This window comes from Macaca mulatta, chromosome 11, assembly GCF_049350105.2.
Source record: "Macaca mulatta isolate MMU2019108-1 chromosome 11, T2T-MMU8v2.0, whole genome shotgun sequence".
In the NCBI taxonomy this organism is placed as follows: Eukaryota; Metazoa; Chordata; class Mammalia; order Primates; family Cercopithecidae; genus Macaca; species Macaca mulatta.
The window spans coordinates 70,773,988-70,792,620 of record NC_133416.1 but is presented as its reverse complement, the minus strand read 5'-3'; the positions used below and the strand labels follow the sequence as shown (position 1 = coordinate 70,792,620).

At 39.1% G+C, this 18,633-nt stretch overlaps 1 long non-coding RNA gene across 1 annotated transcript in view; it reads left to right on the top strand.

The window, feature by feature from the left end:
- Positions 1–18,633, top strand: part of LOC114670881 (uncharacterized) — a 355,785-nt gene that overhangs the window by 70,971 nt on the left and 266,181 nt on the right. The window lies entirely within an intron of this gene.

Below are 18,633 nucleotides of genomic sequence, written 5' to 3'. Positions count from 1 at the left end.
GCCAAAAACAAATAGTTAAAAATGACACAAGATCGTTAAAAATTATCAAGTATTCAGAATAAATCTATGAAAAGATACACAATGCTGCATGGAAAAAGTTTTTTAAAATGGAGGGATTTTAAAGACCTAAGTAAATGGTGACATAATTCATCTTCAAGAATTGAAGATTGCATATTGTAAAGATGTCAGTTTACCCTCAATGATGTATAATTCAACGTGATCCCAATCAAAATCCCATCAATGACTGTATGTGTAAATTGATTAGCTAATGCTAAAATTATGTGAAACTTCCAGAGGAAGAATAACCAAGTCAATTCTAAAGAAAGTCAAAGCTGGAGGATTTTAAACTCCAGATATAAAGGCTTATTACAAAGCAATAGTAATTGAGTGAGTCTGGTATTGGGGCATGTACAGAGAAGAGTTGACATGCACAGCAAGCCTGAGAGCTAGTGTTTGGTAGGACTGTTTAGAGAGGTTGGCCTTGGCTGGTGTCTGAGAGCTTGAATTTTGGGAGGGTTTCCACCACTTTAACAGATAAGTGTTGCTAACTATGCCTAAACTCTTTGTGCAAACAATTTGGTTTATACTTAACACCTGAGTCTAGAATTTTTGCATATTCCAGGCAAAGCATGCCCATTGACAAGCTGCCAATAAAAACTTTGGGTGCTGAGTCTCTAATGAGCTTCCCTTTGACCTAACAATTCTATTCCTGGGAATATATTTTAGAGCTGCTTGTGAGTATCTGCATCAAGATACATGTGTAAGAGTGTCCCCTTCAGCATTGTTTGTAACAGCATTGTTTGTATCAGCTTTATCCCAAAGCTAGAACCAATCCAAATGACCATGAAGAATATAATTGATAAGTAAATTGCAGCATATTCACTCAAAGGAGTAGAATATGGCATTGAAATTGTACATATGATAGCCACTGGCAACAACACTGATGAATTTTATGAACATAATTTTGAATAAAAGAAGAACTAAATAGCATAAAACATATAGCATGATTCCATTTATATTGTTTATAATTGGGTGAAACTAAACTTTATTGTTTAGGCATGCATGTATAGCCATAGGTCTAAAAAGAAAAGCAAAAGGAACAAAAAAAATCTCAGGGGTTATAAGAGTGGTCGTTTCCCTAGGGAAGGTAGAGGTTCTGATTGGGAATGGACAAATGGAGGGACCCTTGGTACTGGCAATACATTATAGTTTGAGTTGTGATGATATAGGTGCCCATTTTATGTTAAACTGAGAATTTATATTTTATACATTTTGTTCTATTTTATGGTAAAATGCTTATTAAAATAATTTTCACATGACTTTATTCCAATAAATTTCAATCTTTAGTTGAACCAGATGGGCTTCTTGGAAAACAAAATTGATACATCAAAATAGAAAGCATGGCCCCTCTCAAGTCCAACTCTGCCAAAAAGTACCATGCTCAGTGTGAATGAGTCTTCCAACTTTTTAAAGGAAGCTAGAAAACTGAATGTTTACATGAAAGCTCCTAGTTTCTTTCTTTCTTTTTTTTTTGAGAAGGAGTCTCACTCAGTTGCCCAAGTTGGAGTACTGTGGTGTGATCTCGGCTCACTGCAGCCTCCTCCTTCCGGGTTCAAGTGATTCTCCTACCTCAGCCTCCCGAGTAGCTGGGATTACAGGCATATGCCACCATGTCTGGCTAATTTTTGTATTTTTATTAGAGACGAGGTCTCACTACATTGGCCAAGCTGGTCTCAAACTCCTGACCTCAAATGATACACCCGCCTTAGCCTCCCAAAGTGCTGGGACTACAGGTGTGAGCTACCATGCCCAGCTGAAAGCTCCCAATTTCTAAATGTAGGTTCAGACGAATTTTAAACACTGTGTGAGCCAGCAAAACACATCTTTAAGGTTAAAGTTGGCCTGTGAGCATGCACTCGTAATCACAGGGGTTTGGCCTCAAAGGTAAAATAGAAAACTTAAAAGACTATCAAGGTTTCCAAGTTAACTGGGAGTGAGAGAGTTAGGTATATTTTGAAAATTACTTATATACTTTTTTTCCCTCTGCCTTTCTGAGCACATAACACTGACTGCATTCTACTTGAAACAGGGAATCATTCATTGGCCTGTGGGAACAAATTAGGAATTTTTCACTGAACAAATTTAAAGAGAAAGACCAGGATAATATTTAGCTTCTGATGTTTAAAAGCTATTTTCTTTTGTGTACTACATCAGCAAGCAGCAAGTACCCATGAGTGGATCTGGGAACCAGATAATAGTCTTATATTCCAAATAGTTAAGCTCGCCATAGGTAAATCTAAAGAATCCACAGAGAATTCAGCACGTTCTTGCACTCAGTGATACCTTTTCTACAAAACAGAACTCTCTTCTAATGAGAAAAGCCTAAATAATTACTTGATGTCATGCCAGATATGTAGCAGCAGGACAATGTTAGTCAGACAGGAAATAGGTATTGAGAGAGCCAAGCAATGTGTCCATTTCTGGAATCAGTGATTTAGGAGTTAAAAGTTCAATGTGACCAGTAGCTTAGAAATGGGAAATCATGTCAGAATCTAGACAAGGTATTTGCAGCACAGTCACTACAGAACAAGGTAGTGTGAGAATCATTAGGTCTCAAAAGTCTGTGGAGGTAAGATCTAGAACTGCCCTGTTTGATATGGTAGTCTCTAGCCACGTGGGGGTAGTGAGCACTTGAAATGTGTCAAGTCCGAATTGAGATGTATTGTAAGTGTAAAACATGCACTGGATTTAGGAGACATTTACTAAGAATGTAAAAGGTCTCATTAAAAATTTTAAATTTGGATTACATGTTGAAATGGTAGTATTTTAGATATATTGGGTTAAATAAAATATATTGTTAAAATTCAAAAGCAAATTGATAATGATGTACAAAACCCAAGGAGACAAATAAATATAAAACAAATAATGATTGTTAAAAATCTAGCTCTTTCTCCAGTCAGCACCACCAAAGCATCAGGCCAAGGGAGTTTTATGGGCCAGTGATAGGAAATATTCAAAGAATAGATGTTTCAGACTTTTAGAGACTATAGTAAAAGATGGAGAGATTCTTAACTCTTAAAAAATGCATCTTACCGTGGCAGTGAATACAGTAATATTATAATTCTATGTGGCCATATCCTATTTTTTTCTATGAGATTGTAGAAATACACATACACTATGATGTACCCATACCCTTGACTTGGAGGTCCAAACTATCATTAGAGTCATCTTTCTATTCTCCAGGGTTAACTACCACAGTGCTTCCAATAGATTTACTCATGGAACATTAATTGAAAAATAACTTGTCCAGGAATATACTTAGTAGTTGAGTCTCTTGTAGCAGAGATCATTCTGCTACATTACCTAAGCTTGTAGTGTTTTGCTCGGAAATGTTTCACTCTTAAGAGATTCACATAATTTATAAGAATGATGTGTAGTTCTGCATGTGAAGAGAGTTGGAATCAGCAGATAAAGATGTATGAGGTAACTAAGCAGGCCAGTGATGAATCTCATTAGCAGGATTTCAGCTGCTTGGCTAAGGAAGGTCTTAGTGTTTTTATTAGACTGAAATGTAAATTACTTGCCTTCATGATTATTATTTAAAACTATAATCACATTTTGTGTCAGGTGAGACTAAAACTATGCCTGTGATGACACCACTGAAGCATCTACGGCACGGATGCCCACTCTTCTGTCAGAGTCCACATGTCAGCCAGTACCAAGGTGACAGGAGATTTCTCTCTATTTAGACACTCAGTACCTTGTGAACTGTTAATAATATCATTTTCTTTCTCTTTATTTCTTTTTTTTTTTTTTTGAGATGGAGTCTTGCTGTGTCACCCAGATTACAGTGGTGTGATCTTGGCCCACTGCAACCTCTGCCTCCTGGGTTCAAGCAATTCTCCTGCCTCAGCCTCCCGAGTAGCTGTGATTACAATCACAATTAGCCTGGCTAATTTTTGTATTTCTTGGTGGAGATGGGGTTTCACCACATTGGCCAGGCTGGTCTTGAACTCCTGACCTCAGGTGATCTGCCTACCTTTGCCTCCCAAAGTGCTGGGATTGTAGATGCGAGCAGTGCTGGGATTATAGATGGGAGCAGTGTTGGGATTACAGATGCGAGCTACTGTGCCCGGCCAATAATATTATTTTCATACACAACTCTTTTTCCTGTGGGACTTTAAGACATCTAAAATACGGTATATCCAGGAGTTTAGAGACTTTTTCTTTTAGGAAACTGAAGTGCTTCTGCCCTGGCATTTCCTCATCAGAGGAGTTGTTGACTATACTTATTTAAATGAAGAATAAAGATGCATGAATTGTGAACATCAAGGAGTTCTCTTCCCTGGGTATTGGTCTGAACAATAATAAATTGTGTTTAGAATCCCTGTGTGTGGAAGTAAACAATGCAGAATTCAGCATATACATTATAATGAAAACAGCAAAAATTTCTTCTTCTTATAATCTAAAAGAAGCTACAGAATGACGAAGTTGAGTATGATTTGACTATGTGGAACAATGCTAGGATCACTGCTCTGACAACTATAAATGATGAAAAAGGAAAATACCAAAGAATGACTGTGGTTGTTCATTCTTACCACCAAAATGGTACTTCAATGTTTTTCTGTAGTGAGCAAAGTGAAAAGTTGATTTCTTCTCTTGGCAGATCCATGAAATTGGCATGAATGAGTTCTCTTTTTACAGGTCAAGAATCATAATTTTTCATAGTTTTATATTACCAGCAGATACTCATTTTATACACACACACACACAGACACACACACACACATGTATATATGTTAAAGGCCTGTTAAAATCTGGGAATTTCTCTTTGATGTCATTTTTCTTGAGAGTCAAAGTTTTTATAAACTAAAAATTGCTAACAGAACATACCTAAAAATATCAGTCATCTGACTCTATCTTTTGCATAGTTTTCCATGTTTTGATTGCTCTGACAAACATTTCTAATGATTGAGAAATTATGTTTATTTTGGTAGACATAGTTCTGTTTTCTACAAAATTAGATATGAGGCTTCAAAGACATATAGTAAGGTCATCATCCTATGAGTAGTGATTTTGCAAGTAGTAGCAAAACTGTACCTTTTCTCTTTTATATCTTGATATTCAACTGGTAAAGATTCATTTATTCACCCATTTAATCAATATTTATTTTTGTGCCTGCTATGTGCTTAGAACTGTTGGGGATATAACAAGAATAAAGCAAAGTTTCTACCTTCATGGATGTAATTACTAGTTAGTAGACCAAAAACATACATATATACACATACACACATACACATGCACACACATGTCATAATATAATACAATAGGTTGTCAGGTGGTGATACATGCTATATAATGAAAAATACAGAGGAATGAATAGAGTAAGGTGTTGCTGGAGGCCTGACTGGACACAGAGAGTGAAGAGGTGTTATTTTAGGCAAGGTGATCAGGGATGATCTCTAATGAGGTTACACTTGAGCAGAGACCTGAATGAAGTGAGAGAACAAGTGTCAGGCATTTGGCCTGAAGGAGAAGAGCGTCCTAGGCAGTCGGAACAGGGTGAGAAATTTGCCTTGGAGGACTCAATAGGACTGGGTTGGAACTCATAGGAAAGGAAACAGAAGATCCGATTTTAGGGAAGAAAGTCAAGGACATTCTGCATGTTTCTGAGTAGTGAAATCTGGCTCATTATAGTAGAGAACCAGCTCAAGAGATGCCGTAGCCAGAAATAAAGCAAGCGCATTTAGCTGGAGCATGCTGGTGTTAAATCTCTTGGGAACCGAAAGTGTATAGATGTAGTATCAGAAGTTGATGTGCATCTGGCTGTGTAAAGGAGACCACCCACATGTGGTGAAGTCAGTAGGACAAAATCCCAACATCTGACACATAACTAACAAATATTAATTAATTCATCATTTCTATTCCTCACTTCATTTCTCTTTAAGGTTCCACTTCAGTTTTAAGGTAGCAACATATTCATATGTTAAAAATGTACAAGTTTCTTAAACATATTCACAGATTGACTCACATGCATCACCAACATTTTTCCCAATCTTTCAACATCAGTCAAGAATTTGCAAGATTTTTTGTCTATAATTTGTCTTTACTTCATTTTTTGAATTTGAATTTGCATAAAATAATATGGTTTTCTTATTTCATATCCATTATCTTCTACCCAGTATACTGAGAATCCTCCCCTACATTCTAACTCCCCAGGTTGAGAAATCATTATCTTAAGGCATCTGTCCCTGCTTAGGTTTCCTTTGGTAATATTTACTGACATGAAGTGGTCTGGTTTACCTACAGGGGCTGCTCTGGGTAAACTACATGTAGTTTCCATTAGTAGATGGGATTAAAAATGTTTTCTCCATCTTGATAGTTTAGTCTTCTGTTTCTTGTTGTCCACTGACACTGAAAAATTCTTTTATTAAAATAAGCAGAAAATCTAGGTAAGGTTTGTTGACTCCACAAACGAGGAATTATCACAGAGGAAACAAAGTAAACTTGCAAGAACAAGTATTTACTGAATACCTATCATGAGTTGAGGATGTAGCAGTGAATATAATATTCACAGTCCTGCTCTTTAGATCTACTTTAATCTGATTGGAAGCAGATGAAGAATAGCTTTAATGACCCTGGAAGGTAACTTTGAAATGTAACTTAATTCATTCTCTGGCTTCTAGGAAGATAGAAATTTTAGGCAGAATACCATTTGTCTATTTGCTGGTTAAAAAATTATAAAGTTATAAAGTAATTCTGCAAACACACTCTTGGACCACAGCACAATAAAAATAGAAGTCAAGAGTAAAAAATCAATGAAAATCATGCAATTACATGGAAATTAAGTAACCTGCTCCTGAATGATTTTTGAGTGAGTAATGACATGAGGGCAGAAATCAAGAAGTTCTTTGAAACTAATGATATAACATACCAGAATATCTGGGACACAACTAAGGCAGTATGAAGAGGAAATTTTACAGCACTAAATGCCCATATCAAATAGTTAGAAAGATCCCAAATTAACAACCTAACGTCACAACTGAAATAATTAGAGAAGCAAGAGCAAACCAACCCCAAAGCTAGCAGTAGTCAAAAAATAATCAAAATCAGAGCTGAACTGAAGGAAATCAAGACATGAAAAACTATTCAGAAGATCAACAAATCAAGGAGTTGGTTTTTCAAAAAAATTAATGAGATAGGCCTCTAGCAAGACTAATAAAGAAAAAACAAGAGAAGATCCAAATAAACACAATTAGAATCAACAAAATAGATGTTACCACTGATCCCACAAAAATAAAAATAACCATGAGAAACTATTATGAACACCTCTATGCACACAAACTAGAAAACCTAGAAGAGATGGATAAATTCCTGGACACGAATATTCTCCCAAGACTGAGCCAGGAAAAAATTTCTTCCCTGAACAAACCAATAATGAGCTCTGAAACTGAATCAGTAATAAATAGCCTACAAACCAAAAAAGCTAGGACTAGATGGGTTCATAGCTGAATTCTGCTAGCTAGATGTACAAAGAAGAACTGGTACCATTTCTACTAAAACTATTCCAAAAAATTGAGGAGAAGGGACTCCTCCTTAATTCATTCTGTGAAGCCAGCATCATCCTGATACCAAAACTGGCAGAGATACAGCAAAAAAGAAAACTTCAGGCCCATATCCTTGGTGAATATTGATGCAAAAATTCTCAGTAAAATACTTGCAAACTGAATAAAAAACTGAGTCCACCATAATCAAATAGGCTTAATTCCTGGGATGCAAGATTGGTTTAACATATGCAAATCAATAAGTATGATTTATCATATAAACATAACTAAAGACAAAAACCACATGATTATCTCAATGCAGAAAAGACTTTCAATAAAATTCAACATCCATTTATGTTAGAAACTCTTAATAAGCTGTGTATTGGAGGAACATACTTCAAAATAGTAAAAGCCGTCTATGACAAACCAACAGCCAACATTATACTGAATGGGCAAAAGCTGGAAGCATTCACCATGAAAACTGGTACAAGACAAGGATGCCCTCTCTCACTACTCCTATTCAACATAGTTTTGGAAGTCCTGGCCAGAGCAATAAGGCAAGAGAAATAAATAAAGTGCATCTAAATAAGAGAGGAAATCAAACTATCCCTGTTTCCAGACAACATAATTCTATGTCTAGAAAACCACATAGTCTTGGCCCAAAAACTCCTTCAGCTGATAAATAACTTTGACAAAATTTCAGGATACAAAATCAATGAATAAAAATTACTAGCATTCCTATATACCAACAACAGTCATGTCGAGAGCTAAATCAGGAGTGCTATCCCATTCACAATTGCCACAAAAAGAATAAAATACCTAGGAATACAGCTAATCTGGGAGGTGTAATATCTTTACAATGAGAAATATAAAATACTGCTCAAAGAAATCAGAGATGACACAAATGGAAGCACATCCCATGCTCATGGAGAGGAAGAATCAGTATTATTAAAATGGCCATACTGCCCAAAGCAATTTATTCCTATTGAACAACCAATGACATTCTTCACAGAACTGGAAAAAACTTCATATGGAACCAAAAGAGTCTGAATAGTCAGGGCAATCCTAAGCAAAAAGAGCAAAGCTGGAGGCATTGTGTTACCTGACCTCAAACTATACCAGAGGGCTACAGTAACCAAAACAGCATAGTACTGGTACAAAAACAGACACGTAGACAAATGGAACAGAATAGAGAGCTTAGAAATAAGGTGACATACTTACAACCATCTGATTTTAGACAAAGCTGACAAAAACAAGCACTGGGAAAATAACTTCCTATTCAATAAATAATGCTGGGATAATTGGCTAGCCATATGCAGAAGATGGAAATTGGACCCCTTCCTTATACCATATACAAAAATTGATTCAAGATGGATTAAAGACTTAGATTTAAACCCCCAAACTGTTAACATAAAAACCCTGGAAGACAACCTAGACAATACCATTCTGGATATAAGCATGGGCAAACATTTCATGACGAAGATATCAAAAACAATTACAACAAAAGCAAAAGTTGACAAGTGGGATCTAATTAAACTTAAGAGCTTCTGCACAGCAAAAGAAACTATCAACAGAGTACAGAGACAACCTACAGGATGGGAGAAACTATTTGCAAACTATGCATCTGACAAAGGCCTAATATCTTGCATATATAAGGAACTTAAAGTTACAAGAAAAAAATACCATTTAAAAGTGGGACAAGGACATTAACAGACACTTTTCAAAAGAAGACACACATGTGGCCAACAATCATATAAAAAAAAGCTCAACATCACTGATCATTAGAGAAATGCAAATCAAAACCACAATGAGATACCATCTCACACCAGTCAGAATGGCTATTGTTAAAAAGTTAACAGATGCTGGCAAGGTTGTGGAGAAAGGGTAATGCTTATACATTGTTGGCAGAGTGTAAATTAGTTCAACCATTGTGGAAAGCAGTATGGCAATTCCTCAAAGAGCTAAAAACAGAAATACCATTTGACCCAACAATCCCATTACTGGGTATATACCCAAAGGAATATAAATCGTGTTACCATAAAGACACACACATGTGAATGTTTATTGCAGAACTACTCACAATAGCAAAGACATGGAATCAACCTAAATGTCCATCAATGATAGACTGAATAAAGAAAATGTGGTACATATATATATCATGAAATTCTATGCAGCCATAAAAAAGAATAAGATCATATCTTTTGCAGGAACATGGATGGAACTAGAGGCCATTATCATTAGCAAACTAATGCATGAACAGGAAACAAAATATTCCATGTTCTCACTTATAAGTGAGAACTAAATGATGAGAACTCATGGACACATAGAGGGGAACATGAGATGCTGATGCCTATTTGAGGATGTAGTATGAGAAGAAGGAGATGATCGGGAAAAAATAAATATTGGGTACTAGGCTTAGTATCTGGGTGACAAAATAATCTGTACAAAAACCCCCTGTGGTACAAGTTTAGCTGTATCACAAACCTGCATATGTACCCCTGACCCTAAAATAAAAGTTAAAAAAAATTTTTTTTAAAGCAATTTTGGTTTAGATACTTAAAGGTTGCTGAGGTTTTGTGCTTTAGTTCTTTTTCTGCCAAAATTGATGTGAGGTATTTTCAACTTATGCCACTGGTTCTTTTTGTAAGTCTTTTCTGCCTAAATCTTAGAAAAATACTTGCTGATTTCAACAAATATTAAATAAAAATTCTCTGTAGTCTCCATTTTATATAAATGTGATATTTTAGAACTACTCCTAAATTCTATTGGCACAATCTAGTAAATGTGAAGAAGGGTTATTAAAAAGAGTATATCAGTTTTTTTAAGTTTTAGAATAAATTAACAGCTAATAGAAAAACAAAACCAATCTCAATAAAAAAAACCTGTCTCAATAAAAAAAAAAAAACAACAGGAAATGGAAGCCTTGTTTAGAATTGAAAGATGAATGATGCTTCTTTCTTCTCAATGATTTTTAACTAACAGTAATAAAGTCTTCTTTGAGGTGCAGTAATAGTGTGACATAAATAAAACAACAAACTATTATCTAAAAAGTGTTTTTCTTCCCCACTCATTTTTTTATTTTTAATAGCAAGTTCCAATTTCCCAACAGAGAGTTTCTTTTCACAGAACTGCTGGGTTTCTTGAAGTTTGTAATGAGTTCTTTTTTAAAAATTTTAATTTAATTTTTAAAAATTTTCCATAAGTTATTGGGGTACAGGTGGTATTTGGTTACATGAGTAAGTTCTTTAGTGGTGATTTGTGAGATTTTGGTGCAGCCACCACCCGGAGCAGTATACACTGAACCATATTTGTAGTCTTTTATTCCTCGCTCCCTCCCACTCTTTCCCCCAAGTCCTCAAAGTCCATTGTATCATTCTTATGCCTTTGTGTCCTCATAGCTTAGTTCCCACATATCAGTGTGAACATATGATGTTTGGATTTGCATTCCTAAGTTACTTCACTTAGAATAATAATCTCCAGTCTCATCCAGGTCACTACAAATGCTGTTAATTCATTCCTTTTTATGGATGTGTAGTATTCCATCCTCTATATATACCACGGTTTCTCTAGCCACTTGTTTATTGATGGGCATTTGGGTTGGTTCCAAGGTTTTGCTATTGTGAATTGTGCTGCTATAAATTGTACAAGCATCTTTTTCAAATAATGACTTCTTATCCTCTGGTTAGATACCCAGTAGTGGGATTGCTGGATCTAATGGTAGTTCTACTTTTAGTTCTTTAAGGAATCTCCACACTGTTTTCCATAGTGGCTGCACTAGTTTACATTCCCATCAGCAGTGTAGAAGTGTTCCCTGTTCACTGCATCCATACCAACATCTGCTGTTTTTTGATTATAGCCATTCTTGCAGGAGTAAGGTAGTATCACATTGTGATTTTGATTTCCCTGATCATTAATGATGTTGAGCATTTTTTAATATATTTGTTAGCCATTTGTATATCTTCTTTTGAGAATTGTCTATTCATGTCCTTAGCCCACCTTTTGATGGGATTGTGTGTTTTTTTCTTACTGATTTGAGTTTATTGTAGATTATGGATATTAGTCCTCTGTCAGATGTATAGATTGTGAAGATTTTTGTTGTGGGAAATCAGGGACAATGAATGGAGGGACCGGCTGAAGCAGTGGCAGAAGAACATAAATTGTGAAGATTTCATGGACATTTATTAGTTCCCCAAATTAACACTTTTACAATTTCTTACACCTGTCTTTACTGCAATCTCTGAACATAAATTGTGAAGATTTCATGGACACTTATCACTTCCCTAATCAATACCCTTGTGATTTCCTATGCCTGTCTTTAATCTCTTAATCCCATCATCTTCATAAGCTGAGGAGGATGTATGTTGCTGTGATGATTGTGTTAACTGCACAAATTGTTTGTAGAGCATGTGTGTTTGAACAATATAAAATCTGGGCACTTTGAAAAAAGAATAGGATAACAGCAATGTTCAGGGAACAAGGGAGATAACCTTAAACTCTGACTGCTGGTGAGCCAGGTGGAACAGAGCCATATTTCTCTTCTTTCAAAAGCAAATAGGAGAAATATTGCTGAATTCTTTTTCTCAGCAAGGAACATCCCTGAGAAAGAGAATGAGCCCCTGAGGGTAGGCCTCTAAAATGGCCACTGTGGGGGCGGCTGTCTTTTACGGTCAAAGACAAAGGGATGAAATAAGCCCCAGTCTCCCATAGCACTCCCAGGCTTATTGGGACGACGAAATTCCTGCCTAATAAATTTTGGTTAGACTGGTTGTCTGCTCTAAAACACTGTCTCCTGATAAGATGTTATTAATGACAATGCATGCCCGAACTTCATTAGCAATTTTAATTTTGCCCCGTCCTGTGGTCCTGTGATCTTGCCCTGACTCCATTTGCTTTGTGATATTTTTATTACCTTGTGAAGCATGTGATCTCTGTGACCCACTTCCGCCCCTTTTGAAAATCACTAATAAAAACATGCTGGTTTTATGGCTCAGGGGCATCACGGAACCTGCCAACATGTGATGTCTCCGCCAGACACCCAGCTTTAAAATTTCTCTTTTTTGTATTCTTTCCCTTTATTTCTCAGACCAGCCAATGCTTAGGGAAATAGAAAAGAACCCATGTTGAATATTGGGGGTGGGGTTCTCCCGATAGATTTTCTCCCACCCTATGGGTTGTCTGGTTACTCTGCTGACTGTTGCTTTTGCTGTGTGCAAGTTCTTTGGTTTAATTAAGTCTCAACTATTTATCTTTGTTTTTATTGCATTTGCATTTGCTTTTGGTCATGAAATCCTTGCCTAAGCCAATGTCTAGAAGTGTTTTCCAAATGTTATCTTCTAAAATTTTTATGGTTTTAGGCCTTAGGTTTAAGTCCTTATTGATCTTGAGTTGATTTTTGCATAAGGTGAGAGATGAGGATCCAGTTTCATTCTCCTACATGTGACTAACCAATTATCCCAGCACCATTTGTTGAAAAGGGTGTCCTTTCCTCGCTTTATGTTTTTGTTTACTTTGTTAAAGATCAGTTGGCTATATTTGGGTTTATTTCTGGGTTCTCTATTCTGTTCCATTGGTCTATGTGCCTATTTTTATACCAGTACCATGCTGTTTTGGTAACTATGGCCTTATAGTATAGTTTGAAATCATGTAGTGTGATGTCTCCAGATTTGTTCTTTTTGGTTAGTCTTGCTGTGGCTATGTGGGCTCTTTTTTGGTTCCATATACATTTTAGAATTGTCTTTTCTAATTCTGTGAAGAATGATGGTGGTATTTTGATGGGGATTGCACTGAATTTGTAGATCACTTTTGGCAGTATGGTCATTTTCACAATATTAATGCTACCCATCTGGATATATTCTGCAGTTGGATGACATGTTCTGTATCTGTTAAGTCCATTTGTTCCAAGGTATAATTTAAATCCATTGTTTCTTTGTTGACTTTCTGTCTTCTTGATGACCTGTCTAATGCAGTCAGTGGAGTATCAAAGACCCCACTATTATTGTATTGCTGTCTATCTCATGTCTTAGGTCTATTAGTAATTGTTTTATAAATTTGGGAGTTCCAGTGTTAGGGGCATATATGTTTAGTACTGTGATATTTTCCTGCTGGACAAGGCCTTTTACCATTATATAATGTCCCTCTTTGTTTCTTTTAACGGCTGTTGCTTTAAAATTTGTTTTGTCTTAGAATAGTCACCCCTGTTCGCTTTTGGGTAAGTTATACCATTTGCATGAAATGCCTTTTTCCATCCCTTTACTTTAAGTTTATGTGAGTCCTTATGTGTTAGGTGAGTCTTCCAAGGCAGCAGATGGTTAGTTCGTGAGTTATTACCCATTCTACAGTTCTGTATCTTTTAAGTGGAGCATTTAGGCGATTTACATTCAATGTTAGTATTGAAATGTGAGGTAATGTTGCATTCATTGTGTTCTTTGTTGCCTATGTATTTTTGTTTTGTTTTGTTTTTTGCTTTTTAATATTTATTTTTGTTTTATAGGTTCTGTGTGATTTATATTTTAAAGAGGTTCTGTTTTGATGTGTTTCCAGGATTTGTTTCAAGATTTAGAGCTCCTTTTAGCAGTGCTTGTAGTGGTGGTTTGGTAATGGCAAATTCTCTCAGCATTTGTTTTTCTGAAAAAGACTGTATCTTTCCTTCATATATGATGCTTAGTTTCACTGGATACAAAATTCTTAGCTGATAATTGTTTTATTTGAGGAGGCTGAAGATAGGGCCCCAATCCCTTCTAGCTTGTAGGGTTTCTACTGAGAAATCTGCTGTTAATCTGATAGATTTTCCTTTATAGGTTACCTGGTGCTTCTGTCTCACAGCTCTTAAGATTCTTTACTTTGTCTTAACTTTGGATAAGCTGATGGCAATGTGCCTAGGCAAATATCTCTTTGCAATGAATTTTCCAGGTGTTCTTTGTGCTTCTTGTATTTGGATGTCTAGGTCTCTAGCAAGGCTGAAGAAGTTCTCCTCAATTATTCTCCCAAATATATTTTCCAAGCTTTTAGAATTCCCTTCTTGCTCAGGAGTACCAATTATTATCAAGTTTGGTCATTTAAAATAATCCCAGACTTCTTGGAGGCTTTGTTCATATTTTCTTATTCTTTTTTTCTTTGCCTTCATTGGATTGGATTAATTAGAAGACTTTGTCTTTGAGTTCTGAATTTCTTCTACTTGTTCCATTCTGTTGCTGAGCCTTCCCAGAGCATTTCACATTTTTAAAAGTGTGTCCAAAGTTTACTGAATTTTTTTTTTGAGATGGAGTCTTGCTCTGTTGCCCAGACTGGAGTGCAGTGGCACCATCTCGGCTCACTGCAACCTCTGCCTCCCAGGCTCAAGTGATTCTTCTGTATCAGCCTCCCAAGCAGCTGGGATTACAGGCACCTGCTACCATGCCTCGCTAATGTCTGTATTTTTAGTAGAGTCAGGGTTTCACCGTGTTGGCCGGTCTTGAACTCCTGACCTCAGGTGATCCACCCTCCTTGGCCTCCCAAAGTGCTGGGGTTACAGGCATAAGCCACCGTGCCTGGCCAGTTTCCTGAATTTTTTATTGTTTTTTCGTTAAGCTATCTATTTCCTTGAATATTTCCTCCTTCACTTCTTGTATTGTTTTTTGGATTTCCTTGTGTTGGGCTTCACGTTTCTCTCGTCTCTCCACGATTAACTTAGTAACTAACCTCCTGAATTCTTTTTCAGTAAATCAGCAATTTTTTCTTGGTTTGGGTCCATTGCTGTTGAACTAGTGTGATTTTGGGGGGCGGTATTAAAGAGCCTTGTTTTGTCATTTTACCAGGGTTGGTTTTCTGGTTCCTGCTCATCTGGGTAGGTTCTGTCAGAGGGAAGGTCTAGGGCTGAAGACTGTTGTTCAGATTCTTTTGTCCCACAGAGTGTTCCCTTGATGTAGTACTCTCCCCCTTTTCCTATGGATGTGGCTTCCTGTGAGCCAAACTGCAGTGATTGCTTTCTCTTTTCTGGGTCTAGCCACCCAGCAAGTCCACCTGGCTCTGGGCTGGTACTGGGTGTTTCTGCACAGAGTCCTGTGACATGAACCGTCTATGGGTCTCCCAACCGTGGATACCAGCGCCTGTTCCAGTGGAGGTGGTGGGGGGGGCGGTGTGCAATGGACTCTCTCAGCTTTTGTGGTTTAATGCTCTAGTTTTGTTCTGGTTGGCCTCCTAGGAGGTGGTGCTTTCCAGAAAGCATCAGCTGTAGTAGTGTAGAGAGGGACTGGTGGTGGGCCTGGCCCCAGGACTCCCAAGATTATATGCCCTTTGTCTTCCACTACCAGGGTAGGTAGGGAAGAACCATCAGGTGGGGGCAGGGCTAGGCGTGTCTGACCTCCGACTCTCCTTGGGTGGGTGTGGCTGTGGCTGCTGTGGTGGATGGGGGTGATTCAGAGGTCACTGGAGTTGTGTACCTAGGAGGATTATTATGGCTGCCTCTGTGGAGTTATGCAGGTTGTCAGGGAAGTGGGGGAAAGCTGCAGTCACAGACCTCACCCAGCTCTGATACAAACTGAAAGGTGGGTCTCCCTCCCACCGTGCCCCACTCCAACAGCCTTGAGTGTGTTTCCAGGCGGAGAGTGTGATAGGTTTGACAACTTGCCCTGGGCTACCCACCACCCAACTGCAAAAAAAAAGGGCTTGGTTCTTCCCCTGCCTGTGGAGTCTGCAAATTGTTACAAAATTCAGCTAGAGATTTCCTTCTTCTGTGGCGTTTTGCCCCCTGCTCCTCTGGTTACCCTTCCAATGGATCTCTGTGGTGCTAGGCAGGAAAGGACTGCTAGAAGATGGAACGAACTCCCAGGGCCTCTCTGCTGCTTCCTCTACCCCTGTGTGTCCAGAATTGGTGGGTTTGTGGTCTCGCTGACTTCAAGAATGAAGCCGCGGACGCTCATGGTGAGTGTTACAGTTCTTAAAGATGGTGTGTCCAGAGTTTGTTCTTTTAGATGTTCAGATGTGTCTGGAGTTTCTTCTTTCTGGTGGGTTTGTGGTCTCACTAACTTCAGGAGTGAAGCGGCAGACCCTCCTTGTGAGTGTTACAGCTTTTGAAGGTGGTGTGTCTGGAGTTGTTCATTCCTTCCAGTGGGTTCATGGTCTGTCTGGCTTCAGGAGTGAAACTGCAGACCTTCACCGTGAGTGTTACAGCTCTTAAAGATGGCACATCTGGAGTTGTTCCTCCCTGCCACTGGGTTTGTGGTCTCACTGGCTTCAGAAGTAAAGCTGCAGACCTTCGCAGTGAGTGTTACAGCTCATAATGGCAGCACAGACCCAAAGACCTATCAGCAACAAAATTTGTTGCAATGAGCAAAAGAACAAAGCTTCCACAGCCTGCTTTTATTCCCTTATCTGACCCCACCCACATCCCGCTGATTGGTCCATTTTACAAAGAGCTCATTGGCCCATTTTACAGAGAGCTGATTGGTCCGTTTTGACAGGGTGCTGATTGGTGCATTTACAAACCTTGAGCTAGACACGGAGTGCTGATTGGTGCATTTACAATCCTTCAGCTAGACACAAAAGTTCTCCAAGTCCCCACTAGGTTAGCTAGACACAGAGCACTGATTGGTACATTTACAGTCCTTGAGCTAGACACAAAGTGCTGATTGGTGCGTTTACAATCCTCCAACTAGACATAAAAGTTCTGCAAGTCCAGGCCAGATTAGCTAGCTACAGAGTGCTGATTGGTGCATCCACAAACCCCCAAGCTAGACACAAGAGTGCTGACTGGTGCATATACAATCCTCCAGCTAGATATAAAAATTCTCTAAATTCCCCACTCCACTCAGGAGCCCAGCTGGCTTCCCCTAGTGGATCCAGCTTTGGGGCCGCAAGAGGAGCTTCCGGCAGTCCCACACCACACCCGCACTTCTCAGCCCTTGGGCAGTGGATGGGACCAGGCGCTGCAGAGCAGGGTGCTGCGCCCCTTGGGGAGGCTAGGGCGGGCTGTGCGGGAGCCCAGGGGGGAGGAGGACGGCTGGGGCATGGCGGACTGCAGTTCCGGAGCCCTGCTCTGTGGGGAGGTAACTAAGGCCCAGCCAGAATTGGAGCCCCGTGCAGGCGCGCCGGCAGTGCTGGAGGACTCAGCACCCTCCGCACCCTCCGCAGCTGCTGGGCCGGGTGCTAAACCCCTCACTGCCTGGGGCTGGCGGCTCTGGCAGGCCGCCCAAGGAGCCCGCACCCACTCAGATCGCGCGCTGGCCAGCTAGAGCGGCGCACAGCCCCAGTTCCCGCCGGTACCTCTCCCTTCACACCTCCCCGCAAGCAGAGGGAGCTGCCCCGGCCTCGGCCAGCCCAGAGAGGTACTCCCATGGTGCAGCAGCGGGGCTGAAGGGCTCCTCAAGCGCGCCAGAGTGGTCCTGGAGGCTGAGGAGGCGCCCAGAGCCAGCGAGGGCTGCTAGCACGTTGTCACCTCTCACCTGTATTTCACTGGACTCTCTAAATTGTCTCAGCTCCAGGTAAAGTCAGAAACTTCCTCCACAAACAGACCTTCAGCTTCTCCAGTGGGTGTGTGTTCGGGAGAGGAGGGTCTTCCTTTCCCACTTCTGCAGTTGGGATACTCACAGTATGTGGGGTGTCTCCTGGGTCCCACAGGAGCAGTCCGTTTCCTTCAGAGGGTTTGTGGGTCCTCTCAGATTGCTGGTTTGTACTTGCAGTCCATCCGTAGCTAAAATTCACCATGTGAGCTTTCAGAAGCTGCTCTGTCCAGAGTTGCAATCTAGTCCTGCCTCCCATTCGCCATGATGATCCGTAATGAGTTCTCTTCTAGATGTTTAAAGAGCCTAAAGACACGGGCCCTCCAGTTGCTCCCAGTGTAGCAAAGAGCAAGAAAATCTATTTTTCCTCCCTGTTGAGAATTAATTAGATGTTAATTATATTACTTTTCATTTATTGTCGAATTAGTTTTATTTTCTACAGTGACAGATCATTCTTTCTGAGCAAATGATACTAAAGGCTTTATAATTCTCAGAAGTGTGAAAGATAATGTTGTTTCTCTTGTTTGGGCAGTCAATATTAACACCCCAGATTTAAACAACACTCACACATTCACACACAAGTCTAATCAGAGTTATTGCTTGAATTGTCATTT